The following is a 20006-nucleotide window of genomic DNA, read 5'->3' as shown; positions in this document are numbered from 1 at the left end:
TGCGTATACATTCAGAGACTCCGACACACACTGTACAACGATCTGACACACGAATACTCACAGTCACATACACACAAAAATACTCACAGTCACACACACAGACACGCGCGCGCGCACACACACACAGACAGACAAACAGAGACTCTATTTTCCAACTGGACTTTTCATTTACATGAAAAATCAAAGGATGATATTATTGAGAAAGAAAATGTCCTGCTAAAGTTGGACCCTCGTCTCCCAAATAAAATAGCTTTTATTCTTCGCAACATGTGTTCCTAAAGAATAAGGCCCTGTAATCTTGCAAGGGCTTAATAAAACTGTGTGGAGTGCAGAGTACAACAGAATATCTGGAACGAGTCTCACTTGGCTCCGCTATACCCAACAACTTTAATCCTGTTTATTAAATTATAAAAAACCTTAAAGGATAAAGAATATTGAGTTGAGGATTTAACGATTCAGGGTACACTCCCCCCCTCAATCTCATAGCTAGTTATTTGATAGCACTGAATCATGCTCAAGGATGGTGACAGCAAGCAATTGTGACAGAGAAAAAACCCACTCCCCAAAACACAAACCTGCACTGCGTTTGGTATCAGAATTCCTCCTCTTGATACTGAAGTGTCACAAATCTAAATAATTTCTGTTGGTGAAATCAAAGTAGACAATATCTCATTTATAAAGACAGAGACGTGGGCACACTTCCACAAAACATAATTAGAAATCCTTGTTTCTTACTAAATTATAAATAATATAGATATATGACTAATCTACTAATTATAATATAGATATTCAAACCTATTATACACCTTCATAATTATGTAAATATTTCTGCCACATGGTGGAATGCAGGACTGTCTGTAGACTTCTCCTAATGTACCAGCTGCTCATTACACAAAATCTTAGTTACAGAACTCTAAGCATTAGCATTATTAGCATTCCTCATGTTATCCAGGGATAAGCTCAACTCAACACACGTCATCTTCTCAACTAAAGTAATGGTCTTAATGTGTGAACCGAATCATGAGGTTGTTTACGTCTTCCCCTGACCCCTGTCGAGACATTTAGGATGATTTAAATCTCAGGACTAGGTTTAAGTAGATTAGCACTAGCAAGAGTTGATGGTTAAGAGAGTCTGGCCATGTGGACTTGTGAACAACCTTGTCACCAAGTAATTCTGAGCAATATAATTGGTGGGTTTAATCTAATGTGACATACCATGTGAATTACACCATGTTTTAACCAGGTTAGGATTGCTTCATGTATGGTTTAATACTAAAATGTGTTTTTACATACCATTTTATTGGCCTTGATTGCATAAAAACAGCAGTGCCTATTTGTTGGCTCATTCAATTTCAGGTGAAAATCTGAAAGAAATGTGAATCCCACACAAACCCTGGACACACTGAGACACATTCTGTACACAAAACATTTCACCAATTCTGTAAAACCTAGATTGTGTACAGTAGCAGGACCAGGTCTATGGTATGTTGAAGGTTATTGTTTATATATAGTATGTACATTCCCCAGCAATGCACCCGACATTACCTCCCAGCCTGTCACACCAATATACTGTCGGTGCATATCAAAGTCACATTTACATTCCAGCCTACATGTATCTGACAGTGAACAAGACAGCCCGAGAGCAACCGCGTGTGGAGCTCAGAGATTTACCACGCTGAGCTGAACAGACAATAAGAAAAGGTAATCCTCCAAGATGATTCACTCACTCGCTTGCAAAAAAAAAATAGACAGGCGAGAGGGAGCCTGGAAACGAGAACATTGGGGAGAGAAAGGGGATCGCCTAAGTGCTTCACAACAGGGGGTTTGATGTAAGAGTGAGCTGATTAACTAGAGGATGTGGCGAAGACTTCTGTTTTGGAGCTTGCCATATGTAGGTGTTTAAGGAGTCTCATCACACACACATGCACACACTCACACACACACACGCACACATGCACACACGCACACACAGACTGATGGACACACTTGTTCACACAAGCTCTACCATCTTTCTCCATCTCTCTCTCACACACACACAAACTAAGGATTAAGAATGCAGTAGCTAGACAGTTTAATTCTTTATTATTTCTCCAAATGCTCTGCTTTCTGAGTTGTCATCTTATTATTTTGGTGTATATTAAGTCCTGGTTTGGTGTAGATGGGCTTAGCTTTTTATCAAGTTCTTTATCAAAGTGGTTTGAGATATGCCAATGATATCCTTACCTTGATCTGGGACAGAGAACATCTCATCTGTTTCACACGCCAACACAAACTGTTGTAACACTACTTGCTCTCACACATTGCCAGGGGCAGTCACATAGGCATTCACATTTGCAATTGCTTTGTGGCAAGTGTGCCTCAGTTTCCCCTAGTTTTCAGAACAGTATTTTCCCTACTATGGCAAAGGCATCAACACACACAACAGACATGCTCAAGCTCAGAGAAGCTGTCAGAGCAACACTGGTCAAGTACTGGCTCACCTTTGACTTTGTGTGTGTGTGTGTACATCATTTTGTACATGCTTGTGTGTTTCTCAGTGTGTGTATAGTATGCACATGTGTGCATCTCAACAGCATACAGTCTTAGCTCTAACATGTTGACAGGATAGGGGTGGGCTGAGGAGGGGCACTGAAGCAAAACCAAAACAACAGCAGCACACAGGCAGACAGACCATTCAGTGGAAAAAATACAATTGAAATTGAGTAAAATTCAGGCATGTGTTTGCACCAGTACTCCCTACCAGACCACCTCCCCTTTATTCAAATGTAGTTCAGACCTCCCCTTTGTTTCACTGATAAGCCATGTTGAGAGCATTAGAATAGCAAATCAACACGCAGCACAAACGTGCCATTGTTTTTACTTCTCTACTCCTATCTCACTTCCCACACAGTCTAAACGGTCTCTCTGATCTTTGCATCACAATCACACCATCTCTCGTTCTCTCTCCTCTCATTCTCACAGTCCCCTCCCTATCTCTTTGTGTCAATGTGATGTTTTACAACCCTTTCTGGGTAAATGTGAGGGTTTGTTACAGTCCTTGGCAACTTCTGTGTTTTAATACTAAGGAGGGTTGTTGAATGTTTCCTGTTTGTAATAACGTTTCTCTTTATCTTCTAAATATCTACCTCTTATGAGACTAAATAATAGGTGGACTAACCTAAATATGTGCATCGTATTAATACATTAATTTAAATATACATTTATACAAGGTGATTATGTTTTAGACATTACCAGCTGTAACATGGACATTCCCTTATGACAATGGCCAGTAGTGTGTTTGTTTAGTGGAAAAGAGAATGCAAAATCAAAAGGTGCTGGTGAATTGCATTTGCATAGATAGCGGTTGACAGAGTGGTGTCTGTAAACTGCCACTAAACAGCATGGGAGATCTGACACTGTTACAGGTACAGACTGGCTAGCACGAGCTAATGCTCATTCACACACACACACACACTTCCCTTTACACACTCACTGTATTTGTCACACACACAAACCTCATTTATCACTTGCACACAGATACACACCTCTCTGTCTTCCAGTCCCTGCCAGCCCTCCCCTCATCATACCCAATCGTTCCCCTCTGGTTTCCATGGTTGCCAACTGCTCCCTCAGGGGCACATCAATCATAGCTAAATTACCCCCCCCCCTCCCCCTCTCTCTCTCTCATGTGGCTGCCATTTCATAATAACATCATCCAAGCTACCACACAGAGGCCACTGTGTAAGGCATGGACAGTTATCAAGGAAGCATTCAGATGTTGCAACAAGTTTGATGGACGGTTGTCAGTAGTGATATCAAGTATTTATTAAAATGATTTTAAATTAGTGGGTTCGGAGGAGTATTTTTCTTTGGAAATGCTGAATGACAGTTGCTTACATGTTAATGAGAGACTGTGGATTTGTTTGAAAAGCAAGTGGGTCAGAGTGACTTTTTATTAGCCAGTTTGAAGAGGACATTGTGGTATCAAGAGAGGTTTTACCAGTAAGCGGGGTGTAGGGCAGTGCATCACAACAGGACAGAGCAGGCAAAAGTGCTTTCAAACAAAGAATCCGGTTTATTCACTAACAAAAAAAGTATTTCATGAAGCAAACAATAGTTTTTCAAAGGCAAAGCATAGGCTTCACAAAGTTGCTCCTAACTTGAATCCTACCAACGGTAGTTGCAAAATCAAAGTCCCTCGACGTCGAACGAAGTTTGTGCCACATACGATGCCCTGTGCTTGGAGTGTGGGTCAACTCCTTTGTTCTCGCTCTATCCCACATCTAAGCTTTGGCGTTAATCAGAGGGCTGAGGCATTTGCACCGTACATTCTGAGGGATGTAGTTTTCCCGGCAGCCCACTCCCGGAGAGGAACATAACGCCCCTCTACCACACGTACTCTCGTGATTCACAACATTCAGAAGCCAGTGCAGGTGGATGAGGTCATTATCTCTGTCTGAAAAAGATGGTTTTGTTCAAATGGAGACACTAACACACACACACACACATACATGCGCACACACACACTGAGTTGTAAAAAATATTAACATTTAATCTCCTGGCAGACCAACCTTGGTGTGATACACATGCTTATGTAAAATATATAGTCTTTCATGTTTTTTGCAATAGTGCCCAACAGTCTGTTGCTGCATTGTTGTGAGACATTTTCAATCCAAGGAAAGCCATTCCACAGCAATCACAGTTAATATCCACATCACCAAATGAACTAGTTTCACCCTAACTCAAATTGCACTTGCCGCAGGAAGCACATGAATATGTCAGGACTTGCTGTTAACTTTTTAGCATTCGCCCGAACTCTCCCAATCTACATGTTGTTCAAGCACCAAATTCTCAAATAGCTAAACTCTTCAGCATTTAAATTTCTCTCAGATCCACTCAAACACAATAAACTATTTACTTTCCGAGACTCAATTCAACAACTCATCCTTGTTTCAGCTATATCGTCACTTCACATGCCATTTTACCAGCTAGACAGTTTTGCAGTCAGATTATAATCCTCAAACCAAGGGGCCTGCTTTAGAGGAGATTTCAGAATCCTGCTCACCAGGTCCAGACCATCATCCCAGATTGTGAAGGGTCACAATCCAGGATTACCTCAGGGGTTCTGGGTTCTAGATACAGGCAGCCCGCTGTTGCAACAGTGCTGAGCTACAGGAGATGAAGGGTGGGGCCTTAATAGTGGGCCAGCAACAAACTGTTCTAAATAATTATGTGGATTGTGTATTGTGTATAATAATTCTGATATATATTTTGCATCCACACCTGTACACTCTTGTGCCCAAAGAGCTAAAAGTAGTCAATGTGTTTGAGATCTGATAGTTTCAGGATTTTGTTTATTCTAAAGATTACTCCCAATGGCAAATCCAAAATATCCGTACCACGACAGTATTGTCTGGTATTTAATTTAACAAGTGGGTGCTCAGAGAGTGAAACAATTGATCAGAAATATTTGATCTATTTGGTTCATTTGATTTGTTTTTTTAAATGTATATTGTATTTGGATGATGAAACCCAAGCTATACTGTAAATAATGAAAAAACACTTACAAAGGAGGTGTTGTAGAAAAAAACATCACACTGTTGGTATTATGAAGAGGGATAATGATTATGGATTATATGATTGAAAATGAACCTCTTAATCACTTTTTACTTTTATATGCTATATCACTGAAAACCAGATGCAAAGCTGTTGACTGAATAGTATTGCCACTAATATGTGGAAGATATTAAGCCCAAAGTGCAAATCTGGATATTTAAGGGGCTAAGGGCGATTGAAGACTGTGCGTATATGGTTCTTCCATAGAAAACTACGAGGCCCAGATATCATGGACTACAAGACACAGATATCATGGGACAGATTTACGACCCTACGCCCAGGAATCTAGTGCAGCTGGTCTTCAAAGCCAGAGCAAGCCTAAAAAATAGGAGCGTTTTCTATGTAACTGTAATCTGAAGCCCCTAGGGTAAGAGACCAATAGTGTGAGAAATGCATAATGCATCTGTGACAAACAGTATTGTACCAATTGCAAAATTACAGAACTGATAAGGTTTTGATATATAAGAGGAATCTCCAGAGAAACATTCCAGTCTGCTCCTGGGAACCCACTCTGTTTGTTGGAATCTCTGTCACTCAGACCTCGTTGAGTTTCAGTGCTGTCTCACACTTTGAGAATTGGTTGAAGACATGGCTAATGCATCTTGGGTCAGCTGACTAAACTATTTCAACCTTGTATACTGTAAACAGTTTATCAGATGTTAATGGGCTGCGGAGCAAACAGGTTCCTGTTCAGGGATCTGGCCAGAATGGTTTTCAACCCAAAGTCTTTGTTTGTGCAGCAACAGTGGATTGCCCTTTCTCCCCAGATTACTCTCTGCTGTGGGGATATACATGGACAGGCTGAGAGACAGGTCAACACAGATTAGTACTGAAAACAGGGATGGAGGGAAGTGGAGAGAGAAAAAGAGAAATGGGTGAGAAAGTAAGACTTGCTTTTGTTATAGACACAAACACACAGGGCAGTATTCTGGATTGTCACATAATTATTTTATCAGAACTGATCTCACAACTAATATTCTTGGCATGATCACCACAGAAACGATCAATAATGTTAGATGGACATGTCAATTTAGGGTCTTGGTTAAGAAGGTAAATGTGACTTCATAACTGAATCAGGTCAAGTGCTATTAACAAGCAAGTACACTCGAAGAGAAAGCAATTGGAGTTCAATCTCTACAGGTGTGTGCTTTAAAAGCATATGATGCAAAAAAACACTTATAATGTATTACATATATACACACAAATCTGTATTGCCCTTTTTAAAGGCGATGTTTCAAAATGCTTCACTGTTAGCCACAGATGAACTAAGTAACTAATCTAAACCCTCAAAAGAAAACTAAAAACAAACAACTCACAGGAGAGATCATAAAGTAACCTCAGGGGGAGGTGCTGCGATGGACTAGACACTTCAGCTCTCTGTTGTTAAGGGATTTCAACTAGCCCTTCTGGGCCCCTGACACAATGTTAACCATGGCAATGGCTGTCACACTATGGTCCAATAACTGCACTGTTTTGGTCACATTGACAAGCACAGGCAATACAAAATATATATAATATAAAATATACAAAGGTGCAAAATCATATAAAAACATACATTCTGGGTGAATATTGCAGTTACACTGGTCTCCTGTCCAGAGCAGTGCAGCATATGATTGCATAAACCAGGCTTCAAATGAATACCCTAAAGACTGATACCCATAGTCTGTTTGGTTTTCCATTAACCCCCCTTGATTAAAGCTAGACATTACACATTTGAATTTTGATCAATTTTACTTGAACTCAGGGAAACAGGAATCTATGTACTCAACAGTTCATCCAAACAGCAATAATGTTAGCTTAGACACAGACTCACCTACACACACACACACACACACACACACACTGCACTGGTCTGCCAGTGTTGACAGCTTGCTCCACCTCTCCTCACCTCCTCATCTCTATTGAAGGCTAATCTGAGGCTAAAGCTTTAGCAGTCCCACTCGTCCTAGCATAACCCCGCCCCCAACTCGCATTACTAATATTCCCGACTTCTCAGACACAGCAAAGCTTGTCCAATTGACCCCCACCCCCACCTCCCTACTGCCTCTAATCCCTCAATATAATTACAGCTACCCCCTTCAGACAGCAGGCAGTTGGTCAATCTCCAAGCAATGATAGGGAGAGAGGGAATAAAGGAGTCAGACGAAAATCAGATTAGGCCTTAGCTTCATCAAATGTTGCCTTATCTGATCTTGAAGAATGGTTAAAGACTGCTATGACATATGCACACACATAGAAACACACAAGCATGCACATAGAGACATGAATGCACAAACAGCCATACTAGTAAGTAAGCACCTTACCATAGTCCCTCCTCTCACACTCTGACACACAGGCGTAGTGCACTAAGGTGAAAGCGCTTTTAAGAAAATCCTGAGATTTTCTGAGAAAATTGAGAAATTAACACCCCTTCACCAATCATTTACAGTGACGTTAACAACTGTGATTGACCTCTAACGGATGCAAATCAAAACCTTTTCACAGCCCACCATTCAACCACCCATTTACCCCCCCCCCAACCCAACCCACCCCTCCCAACCCCCCAATCAACCACCTATCCATCCCTGAACACTCTGGAGGGAACAGGAAAAAAGGCCACTTAAATAAACAGAAGGGAACAAATGAGGTCTGTGACGGCTCGACAGACACTGCCTCCCTCCGCCTCAATCAGCCAAGAGCCACGGCTGCCTGACTGAATGCCCGTCCTTTGTGGCCAGTTGAATAGGGGCTAAATATCCCTTGAAATCAGAGCTTGGCGGCTCTCTGGTTGTCAGATATACTCAGAAGCCTAAGCATCTTTCACATGTAAATAAGTTACTTGGTTTGGACTTTTTTCTTTTTGTGGTTGCAGTGGCATAAGGACCTCATATCATGGGTCACTGGATGGGTAAGGGTGAAATGGGGCATTATTCTGTCTTATCATCTTTCAGTCACTTTTCCGGGGCCCTAATTGTCATCAGGGTTTCTTTATGCAGCGTGGACCAGTTCCTTTCAGCTTGTTAGTTTTAGTCTGTGGGATTTTAAGGGAAAAATCTAGATGGTGTCCCTTAACATAGTGTTTGACGTGGTGGAGAAAGGGCTTAGTTTAGAGGAGGGAGTGCTGCAATACACCCTAAGAAAATGTACGTAGTGTGTGTGTGTGCAACATTATCTTTGTTCCTGGACGACCACTGGAACACACAGACATGGTTGATGGGGCCCCATGTGCACTGACACGATTCTCCCTTGGATTCAACCTTGGAAGCTTGTCACACATGCACAAACACATACACACCACGTCCTCCCCCACCCGCCCTCTCATCCTCCCCTCCTATCACAATGCCATAGATTAAAATGCCAATGAAAGTGTCCTCGAACAAAGAGTGAGGGAGAAATGGAGCAATAGAGGGATAGCGGTAAGCTGGGAGAGTGAGGGAATGAGAAAGCAAGAGATACAAAAAATGAAGAAAGAGGTAAAGAGTGGACGTTTTTCAGAAAGAAAAGAAAGAGCGCTTCCTGACAAAAAGCTTCTAATAATTTGTAGCCACCATACCTTTCCAGGAGGGATGGAATACAGCCTTTTAATTGCTCACAAAACGTGTGGTGCCCTGTTAGACCAAAATCAAGGACCCTTCACTGACTTAGGTTGCAATAACCCAGAGCAACAATCATTGGAAGCAAAGTGACAAAACACCACTTCACCATGGATAATCATTACAAAAACAGCACAACGTGAATAAAATTGCATGTTCAAGCGGGGTGGGGGTGAAAAAGGAAATAGAAGAACAGAAACCAAGACATCAATTTTCTATTCAAGTGTCCTTGAATCAAGTGTACTTGAATAGAATAGAAAGAAAGAGAACAATTTTTTGTTATGTTGTTCCAGCAGTTTTCTATTATGTAGGGGGATATACAGGGGTGTGTGAGGAAGCCCATAGTATCCTGAGGTTGGTACTTTGAAAAAGGTAGGCTGTACAATTTGCGTCAGCAAAGAATCCTTCACTACCTCTCAACGATTTACCCTTGGAATTGTCAGAACATTGACTTTTGTGTCCTAGAGTCTCTGGGGCCAATTACCTGGGTCTGTAGTAATGGTTCTCTGGCTTTAATCTCAACGTTGAGAGATTGAGTGCACAATGGCTAAGGTTTTACACTCCTCAACAGCTTTATCTAGAAATAAATCGTTAGTTTTTCTTCCAACAAGGCATCTACAGACTACAAAGTGTTTGACTCAGATCCAAGGCAAACAGCCATTATGTTTCTGAATACATTTTTTTGAAAATAAGAGAATTAGCACTTTCACCATCAGCGGAGGTCATTGTGCAGTTGTCTTGGCCAAAGAAGATTGGTATTTTTTTGAACAACAGACGAGCATTCAGAGAACGTCTCAAGAAAAGTTGGACATAACAGTCTTGACTTAAATACTTCACTTTCCCATGGTTTATAACATACAACCATGTGTCAGTAGCCTTAGAAATCTATATTCTTTATTCTGGGAGATGAAAATGAAATTGCCACTCAATATTGGTATGTCATGTAGAGCCGTTGTCAACATGGCCTCAAGGTACACCGCACAAAAGGCATATTGTGAACAAGAGGAACATTAAAGAGTGGGATTTCAACCTTGCGGCTCAAGCTACAACTAATACACTGTCATGAAGTACATTTAACAACAATTTCCAAGTAAATGGGGTGCACTGCAGCAATGGTTGGAACACAGGATGACAGTTGGGTACCTCTTGACTTCACAACAGTGAAGCCCGACTGATCCGGGGATCTCAGCTAGGATTGAGGCCTGCCTCACAGACATCTCCGCCTGGATGACCGAGCACCACCTCCAGCTGAACCTCGCCAAAACAGAACTTCTCATCATCCCGGCTAAACCCTCCATCTCCCACGATCTGTCAATCACCCTGGGATCTGCGACGGTGACCCCTTCATCCTCTGCCAGGAACCTTGGGGTTACCATGGATGACGAGCTCTCCCTCACGGCCCACATTGCCGCAGTCTCCCAGACTTGTAGATTTACCCTCTACAACATCCGGAGGATCAGGAGATACCTGTCTGAGCACTCCACCCAGCTGCTAGTCCAAGCACTGGTCCTCTCCAAGTTGGACTACTGCAACTTGCTGCTCGCTGGTCTCCCAGCATGTGCAACCCGCCCTCTTCAGAGGATTCAGAACGCAGCGGCCTGCCTGGTCTACAATCTACCCAGACGCTCCAATGTTACCCCACTCCTCATCTCTCTCCACTGGCTACCCATCAACGCCCGTATCAGATTCAAGACCCTGGTACTGACCTTCCGAGCAGTGAACGGGACTGCACCCGACTACATCAAGTCTCTCCTGCAACCTTACACCCCCACCCGTCACCTACGTTCTTCTTCAGACAACCGCCTGGTGGTCCCACCGCTCAAGACCGCCCGATCCCAACACAAGCTCTTCTCCTGCCTGGCCCCCCAATGGTGGAACCACATCCCACCTCCATCAGGGACACCGACTGTCTCCCCACCTTCAAGAAAAGGCTCAAGAGGCACTTGTTCCGGGAGTACAACGGCACTTAGGAATGCTTGGCTGGACCTGATGTTAGTTTCCTCCAGGATCACAATGACTCTTATAGAGTGACTTGTTGCTCTTGTAGGTTAGTTATAACAAAGGTAAGTCTTGTACTCGCTGTGAAATATTTTACTGTTGATTGTTCTTCTACAGGTACAGTCCTGCACTTTTTGTGGTTCACTTTTTGTGGTTCATGTTGTTTTAATTTGTAACTTGTATAACTGCTTATGGGTCTTCCCTTTTGGCACTTGTTTAGTTTTTTCACAATGTATGCTTCATGTTTTGGCTACTTGCAATGTTTGGGACTACCTTGTTGTTATGATCAGTGACCTATGCTCTTTTGTAAAGCTCTCTCTTGGAAGTCGCTTTGGATAAAAGCGTCTGCTAAATGCATAAAATGTAAATTTAGTATAAAAGGAAATTATGTCTCATGTTCACAATGTCACTAATAGTGGTCAACATTATCATTTCATGGTCTCCATGACCCTAAAGAATAACCTTTTGTCTGTTACATCTAAAAGTGTGTTTGAGAGGGTGACGTGCATCGATTATTCCAATCTGTTTCTTATACTACATGAGTGAGTGTACATCTGTATGTGTCAATGAGTGAGTGTGAAGGTAAAACTTTTGAGTTCAAAGTGCTTTTCCCCAAGTCCATCCCAAGAAGCAATTAGTGCATGTCTGCCAGATTCTCTACCCTCAGGACTTTCCCAATGGGCCAGCAAGAACAGGGTTCTTCTTACAATCGCGAGTACACATACACACACACAGACACACAGAGGCCTAATTGAGTGTAAAAAACACCCTGGAAACGTGTGTCTCATTAGCCAGCATCCAGGGCATTGCAGTGGATGAGACCATTTTCCTCTCTAACCACTTTGATAATACTGACAGGCTCATGCAAATGAACAGCATGAATACAAAGGCCATATATGTTTTCTATTGACTATCATCCAGTCTTATACTATTGGTGTGTTTTCACTCCACTGCTCCACCTATTTAAATTCTGTGCGTGGGCCTGTGTGTGTGCCTTTGTGTCTAACAGTACTATTTCCCAGTCCACAAATCCATAAATGATGCACCAAAAGCAAAAAGCTATTTAAATATTTTGGTTTATTTCCATGACTGATATCAATATATAATTGTACAAGAGTTGAATGGCAGATCTGAATGCATTTGCTCTCATTTGCATATCATACCAGGGAAATGAGTCTGACAATAGATACACATTGGAACAAGATGAAAATCAGCAGACTTTTCATCCAGTCATACTTGCGGTGTTTCCATCTCTGTGCACATTGTGTTTACACAGTCAAATATGGGAGATTTTCAGGTACCGAGAATACTCTCAAAGAGCCTGTGACACAACTCCCAGGTGAAATGCCATGTAAGGCCAACCGAGTAGCAAGACTTACACATTTAGAATAATAAATCTATTTGGCAGAGCAATGGTTTACTTGTATACGGTGTGACCGTCAGTAGCTGACATAGGAACTGTGATAACAACATATGAATGAATAGCTGGCGGAGGACTATGGCTGTCCAGAGAATATAACAAAAAATACCCTCTTCCTTGAGAATACTTTTTACATTTGGTGAAATGCTTGTTGCATCTTTAGAAACTCCTGAATGTCAAGGATAAGAGAAATTCAGCTGTATCATAGGTGAAAAACATATTGTTACAGTCATGTTCATGGTAGAGATGACAAATATTAGATCATGGGATTCATAGAAAACCACCATGAAAAATGAATTTCCGTTGCATTTCTTATGGCAAAATTAAATATCAATATCTGATTTGAGACATTTGAGACTACTTCATTACACATTCCTATAAGAACATAAATTCTCCTCTCATTGTATCTGATCTGAGATCAGACTCTAGTAGAATTATGGTTAATCCAACACTATTTGTCACTGCTTGCAAAGAGACAATATTGCTTTATTAGCCTAGCGACGGTGGATTAGCCTTGCAGCTGGATTTGTGTACAGAGAATTCATGCCTATGCCACAGCTCATTTCCACAACAACCAGCATATTTACACAATGGCCATATTAGCTTTTCAGCTAGCTAGCTGGCCTTTCTCTGTGGGGGTTGGTACTTAGCTATTGAATATCCAGGGATAATTCGGTTTGGGCTGGAGACAATGTGCGAAATGACCATGGATTAGCACATGGCTCTATTTGGGGGCAGTGTGAATGCTAGTTTGGGTTTGGAGAGGGTGTCATGATGTAGAGGTGGTGATTAAATTCAAGGTTGTGGGTTTTGAATTTGGAGCTGATTTGCATATGATAATGTACTGTGTATTTGTAGCGCCTCCATTTGCGTACCCATACACACACATTCCACTTTTTCCAGGGGTGGGCAGTAACAGAAAAAGCACTAATTTCAATAGATTAGCAGTGATGCTCCACAAATCAGCCAAGCCTCTTTCTTTAAAACAGGGTCTCTCTGGTGTCCCCCCCCCCCTTTGTCTCTCTGTCTCTCTCTCACTCTCTCTCTGTAAGAGCACCCTTTGTGTTTGGGGACAGGAGAAGGACACTGGCAGGCGGACTGCTGTCAGGCCACATACAGTTTTTTCAGGGCACAGGCAGTACTTTTGACATGTGTCCACAGACATTAGCTCTGATTGGCAACTCATCCCCTTTCTCTAACATCCTCTTTCTTTCCTCCTCTAATTCTACCTCCCGCCCCCCGCCTTCTCTCTCCTTCCTTCTCTCTCTCAATACCCTGCCTGCCCTGGTTGTCTCCTCTCCTCACAGAGGTAATCGTGTGTGAGACAGGCTGAGACTGAGGGTCTGTGTGTGTGCATGTGTGTGTTCAACTGTATACAGGGAGGAAGGAACACACTGCTTTGTGCTGGCTTCCATAGGCCAGACTGTTCCTGGAATAGACTAGTGTCTTTTTTGCTGTGTGACAATTTGTCCACATCAACTTATTTTCAGAGTGGTTAAATTGCACGTGTGAATGCTATAATGCTTCAGGGTGGAATGATAGTACGCAAAAATCTTTATTGATGGGACTAATTATACATTAGTAATGTGTGTTTGTCAAAATAAACAAGTGCATGCATACAGGATGAGACAGTTTATGCGTGTATGTACAGACATTGTGACATTATTACCCCATGCTGTAGTCATGCAGAAAGCATACTGCTTTGCTGCATACAAGTAATGCCGAACAGGCATGTAACTAACGCCCCAGTGTGTGAATGTGTGTTTGTGAGTTCATGCATGGCCAACCCCATATCACAATATGTGTCTAAGTGAGTGTATGAACTCATGCATGGACAACACATGGCCGACTCCAGAGCGTATGTGTGAGCAGCGGGGTGTGTTTGCTTACGGGTGCAAATGCATTCCCAAAAGCTGTGCTTGTGATTCTACATCTACCACCAACATGCAACTCTACGATGGCACCGTTATGCCGTATTGACAACACGGTACATTTCCATTCTCTTATTTGTCAATCCACCTTGATGTCCCCAGTAGTTACTGAAAATTGTCAATACAAAATGGCCTCCATCTTGGCTTTCCAGTCAGTATTTCGAAGCGAACGGACACCAGAACACTGGTGTCGTGGTGTCTGATGCCTTGTTACAACTTCACAGGGGGCCATGGCTTCCCCTCCCACCCACCCTCCTTGTATTCACTGCTGAGGTCCTTGGTGAACGCGGTCAACCTGATTTGCCTGTCACATTAACCATTCATCTTGCTGCCGTGACCTGCATGCATGCAAGCAAGCTGTTTCAGCCCAGTGTTTCTTCCCTTCCCAGCCAGCTGGTGTTTTACTCCCTCATCGTCTCTTTCTTTCAACTCTGTCTTCTTATCCTTCATTCCATCCTACCGCATTCCATCTCCATCCATCCTAAAGATTTGCGTTGTGTAATGATGAGGATGGGATGTGAAATTAATTTTGCTTGGTAAGTGTCGGAAGTTAAATCCATGGAATTGAACAATGGGGAAATGATTTAGATCCATCTACACATACTGTAAATCATTATGATAAATTCCCAACCTGACATCACTTCATCATGTATAAGTATCTCCACACCTTAACAAGCCATAAACAACCAAGCCAACAACCATATTAAATAAATATTATCTCATTCTCAGGAGTTATTGTGTGAGTGCATGTTTGTGCAGTTGGATCCTCAAAAGTGCTGTTTAAGATGCCTGTGCCAGGTAGTAGGGGAAGGTGCAAGACGTAGACATTATGGAGAGGGGGAGCCAAGACTTTGGGGATTGGCCTCCCGCCCCTAGACACAATGTGGAAAACACACACACACAAATTACAACATCTGCTCCATAGCAGACGGTACACAACACGGGAGCAAGTTGTGTACACACGAGCATTCTGTTTTGTTTGCTTAAATGATGACTGTGTGTGTAGTGTTTAAACAATAGGGAGTTCCAGCTTTGACATATCAATGGTCACAAAGGCCAAACAAACAGACTAAAGGCTTTCTGAGCTGAATCCCCTTAAACACACACACACCCACACACACACACATCAACACACCACTACGTGGGGGGTGGGGGTCCAATAAGCCACACAGGTCTCCAGTGTCATCAGACGGGGTTTCAACACAGCAGTGACCCCCATCTGTTCACATCCCCCTCCACGCTCTGACACACGTGACAGGGAGCGTTACTGTCATCATCATTACCGTTCCAATCATTGTCACCAGATGGTCTATATGCGTGCATGCATATGTAATATTCCGGCATACACACTTTGCCCATGCTGATACACTTTTGACATTCATCACGTGTTACACATTGCACACCGAGTAGGATTTTATCTGCTCATTATTTTGTACATTTTGAATTCTGCTTTCGCTCTCAGTATTAAAGGGACAACTGAGAATTCCACTTCACCACTCAGTCACACACACCTCAGGTTGTCGTGAAAGCATTTCTATATCCCACTAACCGTAATTAGCAATGAGGGCTCCATCATCACAGCTCAATTTGATCGAGAAGGAAGGAGAGAAGTTGATAATCATGTTAAATTAGTACTCCTTCACATTTAATCAGAGTCCCTTAATGACTTATTTGTAGCAATTATTTGCTTTGCTGAACCCATTAGCCCCCTTCTCTATTCAGCTCCAGAATGATGGTAGTATCCATCTCAAACGTCTCCCAACTGTGCCCACAATGTCAAGATCAAAAGATTGTCATTCCATTGTCTGATCTGATTACAAGTCCAGTATTTGTTGGATGTTGTGAATTTGTATTGTCTCTGGGTTGTGTTTGGAAGATCTACTCTAATGCATTTGTATAGATATTGTTATTAATGATCTGTGTGACAAAGTGTAGGACTTTGGCTGCTGCAGCTTGACCGTCTTATTATGTGTAATAGAAGTGGGGTTGTTTTTTCCTTCCAATGAGTCTGACCTATGACCTTGTGTAGGCTACTGGGACAGTATGGGAAGGCCTTCAAATTTGGTCCTGTGCCAGCCTTGTCTATTAATATCAATTTCTAAAGTAAATGCAATTATTAGATAAATGAGGCACTTAAGCTCATTAATTAGAGTGGAAATATCCATGTCTTTGTTTGGTGTTTCGGCTTGTTGCGGTAGCCTCTGTGATTAGCTTGCTATGCTAAATAGTTATTAAGATGATTTCTTGATTGATTTGAGTGGCATGCTGGGCCATAACAACACAGCCATAGTCTAGTGTGTACAGCTGCATGTTTTGGTGTGTGTAATCATACTCCCTCTGGGTCGGCGAACTTGATGTGATGCTCTAAGTTAGACAACACTGACACAAGTTCCAAGAAGTCTATGCATTCACAGTCTCATTCAGATAGTAACTAGTGGTCAATTGTGTTGGTAGAAAGTAACACTGTTGCTTCTGAATGCCTATGGAAAGGCTTCATCGGGGCGAATCGTGTGTGGGACGATGAAGCACTCAGATGGGAGCGGTGAGAAGGAGTGCTACTATCATCTGGACTATTACTGAGAGAAAATGGTCATAGATATCAAGAAAGAGGAAGGGATATGATAATAGAGGAAGGGAAGAGTGACATTCAGTTGCAAAGAAAGAAGGCAAAGAATGCTTCATTTCAACTTCCCTCTAACCCACTCTCCAGCCTGCCTCTCTCCAGCCTTCTTCTCTCTCTGTCTAATTTGGGACCCTGTTTTAAAGTGGCCACTTGTGTTTCCTGGGGCCTGATGAAAGCCAATCATCTCAAGGGTAGGTCAGAAAATGGAGAGATGGTGCGATGATAGGGGGAATATGGAGGGAGGCAGGTTGGAGAAGTGATAGGGGAGTATGGAGGGATATAGGGAAAAAATGAAGGGAGGTTGAAAGAGTACAAAGGTGGAATGAGGATGGAGAAATAAAACAAAACATAGTGGAATGATGGAGAGTTTGGAAAATACAGAATTGTTATCGGTATACCACTCTGACACCAAAGAGATCCATCTCTTTAGGCAACATTCTCTCTCTCTGTCTCTTCCGCTCTCCTTTGCTAGCTCACGTAAAACTTTTGTCCTCCTTCAACCACCAGCAAGAGAATCCCCCCCCCCCTCCACCTTTTCATTCATTCACTCTCTAGATATCCAGCGATGCCACCCTCGTCTTTCGCACAACCCCCTTCTCTGATTTATTTTCACTCTTTCTGTTTCTCCCCAAGCTTAGTTCTTCAAAGCCTGGGTACTTAGGAACTGCCTACTTGAGTGACAAGAAGAGAGTCAGGTTGACAGAGGACTAGAGGGGGAAGGAGGCTGAGAGAGGACTAGAGGGGGATCGAGAGGGAGGTTGAAAGGAAGACGCCGTTCCAATATATAGGGGAAGTGGAGGTAGAGAGGGAGAAAGGTGGTGAAAGATATTGTGGGGAGTGCAGAAAAAAAGTATTACTGGAGAGAGAAAGACTGCAAAGAAGGTAGACGGCTCAGCCCTTAATCTTCCGAGCCAGTGGTCTTGCGTGAGGGGGCAGAGGATGTTTCAGGACTGGAGCAGAATGGAAGGTCTTTTCCTTTTGAGCTGACAGACTGAGAGGTGAGGAGATGAGGAAGCCGCAACAAAAACGTAGAGGAGGGAGGGGCAGAGCTGCCATTATATTTTCTTCACCATAACATGGAGGCACCAAGATACATTAGACTGAGAGACAGCAAAAGCAACAAACACCCTGATAGCTGGAAAGAAGATGGGTGAAATATGACAGTCTTTGGTGGCAGAAAAACATCACAAACGCATCTGAAAAGTCTACTATATCAGTTTATATTAGATGTATGGCAAGGTAGTAGCTCATTGTTTTAAAAGGTGTTGTTTTTACTCCCAAAGATTGAAGAACATAATTCTCCATGAAAATAACTTTAGCCCTTCGCAATGTTTTTAATTAGTGGAATTTGTGAACACAGAGATTTTGATTTGTGATGCAGTTTATGGGTCTGGTACCAACAGTACCAGTAAGTTTTAAACTTAAGAATCAACTGTTTTATGAATGTGTATCTTAACATTATCATAATGGCAGTTCTCCATAGGATTTTGGCCTAATCCATTCCAATTTCTCCAAGAATATTTCAAGCCAAATTGTGCAGCAACATTCTTGCATTACAATAAGCTAAATCCAGCCACTTCAAACTGACTAACTTGCCTCAGTTTTCTTTAATGGGTCACCGGTGAGCTGGATGTAGCCTGAAGACTTCTGTCTGGAGCCTCTTACTACTCATTTACTGGTGTGTGTGCCTGCGAATGGGAGTTATGTAGTGATGGAGACAACCACATTGCCCATAACATGCATTATGTGGCTACATGAACACACAGTATGTTGGCATCATATGCTCTGGCAAGACTCCATGTCTGTCCTCTTTCCCCTCTCTCTCACACACCCACGATCTGGCAGCCAGCACCCCCGCAAAAGTGCAAATGAAATCAGCGGCCACCTGTGGTGGAAACCTCGCACCGAAAGAAGGAATGGAGGTGGTGGAGAGAGAGAGAGACAAAAAACACCAGCAGATGGATCCACAGCTAGGTGACTCAATTGAGTATAGTGTTACATGAAAGGAGAGAACTCGTCCAGCACTACCACATAATTCATACTTTCATACATACAGTAGTCTTGTTAGAAAAGCGAACCTCTAAGAGTTCAGAGTCACTACTGACACATTAGGTCTGAGGCGTTCATGAGGATCAGACAAGGCCTGCATCATAGCTGGAGCCTGGGGTGGTGTTAGTTAAGATAGCAGCATGACTGGTCTGGTTATAGGGGAGAAGGTGGAGATTCTGTGTGTGACAGTATGTTTGGACAGAGGGTTGGCAACACACTCCTGATCCCAAGGTATGTGTCTCATATCCCACCATTAGTCATTTCAAGAGGCAAAGGCTTGTCTGGACAGCAGCCCATAGACTCACACACCCTTTTCACTCACACACATGAATTATACAATTTCTTATTCACCATTATGAGGAAATTCATGTTTGTATCATCATAACCTATTACTGAAATGGAAACTCAACAATAGTACTTCAAACCCACTCAGTCTTTCTATAAAAAAAAAAGTTTTATTGAATTATTAACAACTATACATTATGTTCAGTGCTGACACAGTTTTGCTACATACTTTGGTGTGAATTGGAGATTCTCTCATCCCACCCCTTGTTTTGACTGAAAAGGAAAGGCAGGAAGGGTGCTGGAGATTTGAGAACTGCGTGAACTCCAGCCTTGAACTGAACATTGCGTGTTACGCTGATGATGTGACCACAACACCAGGCCACACCATATAGTAAAAAAGTGTGTTGTGTTACATTTGATTTAGCCTATTGCTCCCACATGCCCCCAAATGTTTATCACAGGCACTGAATAATGTTTGAGCAACCGGTTAGCGGCCCAAGCGGTTCAATAGTTAACTCCCTCTCAAGCCATTT

The sequence above is a fragment of the Hypomesus transpacificus genome, chromosome 19, assembly GCF_021917145.1.
Source record: "Hypomesus transpacificus isolate Combined female chromosome 19, fHypTra1, whole genome shotgun sequence".
NCBI lineage: Eukaryota > Metazoa > Chordata > Actinopteri > Osmeriformes > Osmeridae > Hypomesus > Hypomesus transpacificus.
The sequence above is the reverse complement of the archived record's forward strand: the minus strand, read 5'-3'. Positions refer to the sequence as shown.